The following is a 5,885-nucleotide window of genomic DNA, read 5'->3' as shown; positions in this document are numbered from 1 at the left end:
CCTTTGCCGGCGGCCATATTTTGCCGAGTGGCCGGCACCCGGCAAAGACCAATTTTTGCCGACGGCTGGAATTTGCCGAGTGCCCGGCACCCGGCAAAGACTGATTTGCCGGAGGCCTTTCTTTGCCGGGTGTCGCCAGGCCTGGCACCTGGCAAAGAATTCCTTTGCTGGGTGCCCGATAAAAAGCACCCGACAAATTTTTTTGCTCCCGGCAAATCAGCCGTGTCCTATTGTGTATCCGTCGAAGCATTGGCCATTTTCGTGCCCATCCTGGTGTACTGGGTGTACTCTGGCATGTACATGGCACTTGGCAAGTCCATGGACAAGTACAGGCTGCATTCGAGGAAGGAGGAGGACAGCAAGAACCTGGTGTCCAAGCTGCAAGTCGCTACGTGCGTGCTCCTGCAGCAGCTAGTGCAGGCGGCGATAGCTGCCGTACGTCACGTTCATGGTACGTACGACTCTTACTCTTACTCCCTCCGTAAAAAAAATTGTATAAATCTCATTTTCGTAGGAGTTAAACAATATCAAGTTTGACCAAATATGTAAAAAATTATATAATATTTATGATGCACAATAAGTATCATTAGGAAGACTAAGAATAGAATATGGTTTTATAATAAATATATTTCAAAATATAGATATTTATTATTTTTTATGTCAATTTGGTTAAATTTGAGATTCTTTGACTTCTCAGGAAACGTGATTTACGTTCTTTTTGGGACGTAGGTAGTACATGTATGGTGCACCATCACACACATGGAGGTGCACACCGCCGTATCCGCACTACAATAAATGTGTGCCTTTTTGGCATTCCATTATGTCACAATATATGGAATTTTCGTCACAATTTTAGATTTGTGACATTCAGTTGACGAAAATCCAAACGTCAAAAAGCCACTGTCACAAATTTGTTATATGATGTTTGTATATTTCATGTCATAAGTGTATGACATTGGTTTTTGGTCACAAGCCCTTAGCCATACCATGTAGGCAGCTGACATAGCGTTGACATGGCAGGAGAGAAAAATGTCATAAAATTGAAATACGGCCTGTTAAAGCCCATGTGGTTGGCAGCCTTATAGCAGGCTAAAAGAAAAGGCAGCCCACCTGTTTTGTAGTTTTCAGCCCATTTAGCTTTTTAATATTTTTAGTTTCAGCCCATTTTAGTGGAGTGAGGTTTGGCCCATACTGTTTTTTTGGCCCATTTTTTCTATCAGCCCATTTAGCTTTTTAGTATTCTTATTTTTAGCCCATTTGTTCGAGTACGATTTGGCCCACATGATTTTTTTGCCCATTTCCTACAGGCCCATTTAGCTTTTAGTCCAACAGCAAAGCAATTTGTTTCCACGAGAACCCTTTTCAATCAGCATTGAACACTCCTCCGAGAAAGCAAAGTACTGTATTACTCTACCAATAAAATAGTGCTACAACATCATAGATACAATGACAAGCCAAATCCAAGTTCTGCTTTGTATCATTATTACATCCCCCTGGTCGAGTTTCTTCTGAACACTAGTAACTGATGGAGCATCCTCTGCATTAGGGCATGTACAACAGAGACATAGCTGTTGTCTGTATGTTTTTGAAATTTACAACGTAGATAGCTAAACAGACAGCTAGTACAACCCACAGACAGCTGTTGTCTATTTGGCTATCTACAAATCGTTTAATGCTTGGCATGCAACCATAATCAATCATGAATATCATTTCTATGTACCATTGTGTTGCTAATTGATGCAAAACAAATCCTTCAAAATAAATCATGTATTATACTCCTTCCATACTAAAAAGGAAAAAGTCAACTTAACCCCCCACCTTTTATACTTGGTCTACTTCACCCCCAACTATGAAACCGTCTATTTTACCCCCTGAACTTTCCAAAACCATCTATTTTACCCACCGGGCGGTTTTTGACAGCGGTTTTTACCACAGTAACAGCGGGTTTGCTACAGTAACTGTGGGTTTGCTACAGTAATTGTGGGCTTGAATTTCCTTTCCATTTATTTTCGGTGAATTTTTGAAAAATCATAGAAAAATCTAATTTTATTGGACTCCACATGAGTAGATCTACACAGTGAATATATAATACGGTATGCTTTAGTACAAATTTTTTTTATAGCTTTATATTAATTGGAAAATCTAATTTTGTTTGTAATTAATTAGAATTTATCTATAACTAAGTTATACATAGTCCAATGAGTACGAAATTTTTACTATAGTTCAAGCATACAATAATTAGCGTACCATAAAAATTTCACCACAATTGGACCATAGAAGCTGCAGCTATGAATTATTCCAATTAATTACAGACAAAATTAGATTTTCCAATTAATCTAAGGCTACAGTAAAAATTTTGTACTAAAGCATACCATACTATATATTTACTATGTAGATCTACTCAAGTGGAGATGTCTGGGTTTTAGGCAGCCGACGTCGCAACTTGCTCGAAACTTTCTCAATTTTTTTACCAAGGCCTCCACATGTGATAAAAAGACACATCGATAAGTTTCGTGATTTTCGGACATCGTTTGGATTTTATATAATTTAAATAAACTTCCCCCGCGAGTACATCGTCATGTTACGACAACATGATGCGCGACATTTCATGCCACTTCCTGCATACGGCCTCGACATAGCCTAAATATCATGAATGCTATTTTTTGAATGACGAAATTCTATTATTTCATGTACCTGCAGTTCAAATTTGGAATAGTCGGAAAAATTCAATGAAACGGAAAAAATTAAGGAAATATAGTTAAAAACTCATAATTGTCCCAAATTTTGAAATAGGGATATATTTACTGTAGCAAGTCCCCACAAAAATATGGGTCAAAAAAACAAAAAAATAATAATAATTTGTCGGGTGCCACCCAGGGCACCCGGTAAAGAAGCCTTTGCCGGGTGCCAGGTCATGGGGCACCCGGCAAAGAAATTTAAAAAAATAATAAAAAAATTCTTTGCCGGGTGCCTAACGGCGTGGCACCCGGCAAAGGCTGATGGCCGCTGGCCGCCGTCAAGCCGGCCACCTTTGCCGGCGGCCATATTTTGCTGAGTGGCCGGCACCCCGGCAAAGACCAATTTTACCGACGGCTGGAATTTGCCGAGTGCCCGGCACCCGGCAAAGACTGGTTTGCCGGAGGCCTTTCTTTGCCGGGTGTCGCCAGGCCTGGCACCTGGCAAAGAATTCCTTTGCTGGGTGCCCGATAAAAAGCACCCGACAAATTTTTTTTGCTCCCGGCAAATCAGCCGTGTCCTATTGTGTATCCGTCGAAGCATTGGCCATTTTCGTGCCCATCCTGGTGTACTGGGTGTACTCTGGCATGTACATGGCACTTGGCAAGTCCATGGACAAGTACAGGCTGCATTCGAGGAAGGAGGAGGACAGCAAGAACCTGGTGTCCAAGCTGCAAGTCGCTACGTGCGTGCTCCTGCAGCAGCTAGTGCAGGCGGCGATAGCTGCCGTACGTCACGTTCATGGTACGTACGACTCTTACTCTTACTCCCTCCGTAAAAAAAATTGTATAAATCTCATTTTCGTAGGAGTTAAACAATATCAAGTTTGACCAAATATGTAAAAAAATTATATAATATTTATGATGCACAATAAGTATCATTAGGAAGACTAAGAATAGAATATGGTTTTATAATAAATATATTTCAAAATATAGATATTTATTATTTTTTATATCAATTTGGTTAAATTTGAGATTCTTTGACTTCTCAGGAAACGTGATTTACGTTCTTTTTGGGACGTAGGTAGTACATGTATGGTGCACCATCACACACATGGAGGTGCACACCGCCGTATCCGCACTACAATAAATGTGTGCCTTTTTGGCATTCCATTATGTCACAATATATGGAATTTTCGTCACAATTTTAGATTTGTGACATTCAGTTGACGAAAATCCAAACGTCAAAAAGCCACTGTCACAAATTTGTTATATGATGTTTGTATATTTCATGTCATAAGTGTATGACATTGGTTTTTGGTCACAAGCCCTTAGCCATACCATGTAGGCAGCTGACATAGCGTTGACATGGCAGGAGAGAAAAATGTCATAAAATTGAAATACGGCCTGTTAAAGCCCATGTGGTTGGCAGCCTTATAGCAGGCTAAAAGAAAAGGCAGCCCACCTGTTTTGTAGTTTTCAGCCCATTTAGCTTTTTAATATTTTTAGTTTCAGCCCATTTTTAGTGGAGTGAGGTTTGGCCCATACTGTTTTTTTTGGCCCATTTTTTCTATCAGCCCATTTAGCTTTTTAGTATTCTTATTTTTAGCCCATTTGTTCGAGTACGATTTGGCCCACATGATTTTTTTTGCCCATTTCCTACAGGCCCATTTAGCTTTTAGTCCAACAGCAAAGCAATTTGTTTCCACGAGAACCCTTTTCAATCAGCATTGAACACTCCTCCGAGAAAGCAAAGTACTGTATTACTCTACCAATAAAATAGTGCTACAACATCATAGATACAATGACAAGCCAAATCCAAGTTCTGCTTTGTATCATTATTACATCCCCCTGGTCGAGTTTCTTCTGAACACTAGTAACTGATGGAGCATCCTCTGCATTAGGGCATGTACAACAGAGACATAGCTGCTGTCTGTATGTTTTTGAAATTTACAACGTAGATAGCTAAACAGACAGCTAGTACAACCCACAGACAGCTGTTGTCTATTTGGCTATCTACAATCGTTTAATGCTTGGCATGCAACCATAATCAATCATGAATATCATTTCTATGTACCATTGTGTTGCTAATTGATGCAAAACAAATCCTTCAAAATAAATCATGTATTATACTCCTTCCATACTAAAAAGGAAAAAGTCTACTTAACCCCCCACCTTTTATACTTGGTCTACTTCACCCCCAACTATGAAACCGTCTGTTTTACCCCCTGAACTTTCCAAAACCATCTATTTTACCCCCGGGCGGTTTTTGACAGCGGTTTTACCACAGTAACAGCGGGTTTGCTACAGTAACTGTGGGTTTGCTACAGTATGGTGGCTTGAATTTTCTTTTCCATTTATTTTCGGTGAATTTTTGAGGTTTTGATTGTGCCCACCAGCCAATATAAAGATCGGTTCAGCCTTTATTTGTCTTGAGGACAGGAACTGGTTACTAAAGCACAAAGGTAAAAATAAATGGAAAAGTAGATTTAGTCCCTTAAAATGAATATATACATGGTGATCCAAATTGAAGCCAAATTGTTCGGATTAGGGAAGGAGCACTAGTAGAGAGCAGACTTTCCATCTTTGGCTTTAGCCTCGGCCAAGATCATCAGCAGGCTCATCTTTTGCCGCTATATCTTATTCAGCTTCCCCCGTTGCAGTGTCATCAAAGGCACCGTATTCAGGGAACCCAGGAATGTTGTCGTCATCCTCTTCTTCTTCATCTTAGCCGGGCATGAAACCTGACCTCAACAGGTGTTCATGAAGTATCCTTGAGGAAGCATAATCCTTCACATTCTTATAGAGAACACATAGGCAACACATGAATCCATTTCGCTTGCTTGCCTAGGCCACATGTATGAAATCATGCATGCCCTCAATGAACTATTGGAAGTGGCGGTCAGTGTTGTACATCCATTGTCAGATCATCTGAATTACATGAGCATATCAAAAACTTGAACATACCAATATCAATATGTTACACAACATGCATGATTAGATAATTGAAAGGTCTAAAATATACATTGTTGACGGTAGTTAACAACCAATATAAACGGTCAATAAAACATGAATAAGGGCATGAAAGCAATCACCAACAAAGGTCTAGGGGTCTAAACTAATAAATTCTATGAGTTTTGGTGAATCTATGATTTCTGCAGGGTTTAACCAGAAAACCGTCAAGGTTGACTCGGTTACTCGTGCTTATCC

Source organism: Miscanthus floridulus, chromosome 9 (assembly GCF_019320115.1).
Source record: "Miscanthus floridulus cultivar M001 chromosome 9, ASM1932011v1, whole genome shotgun sequence".
Taxonomy (NCBI): Eukaryota; Viridiplantae; Streptophyta; class Magnoliopsida; order Poales; family Poaceae; genus Miscanthus; species Miscanthus floridulus.
The sequence above is the reverse complement of the archived record's forward strand: the minus strand, read 5'-3'. Positions refer to the sequence as shown.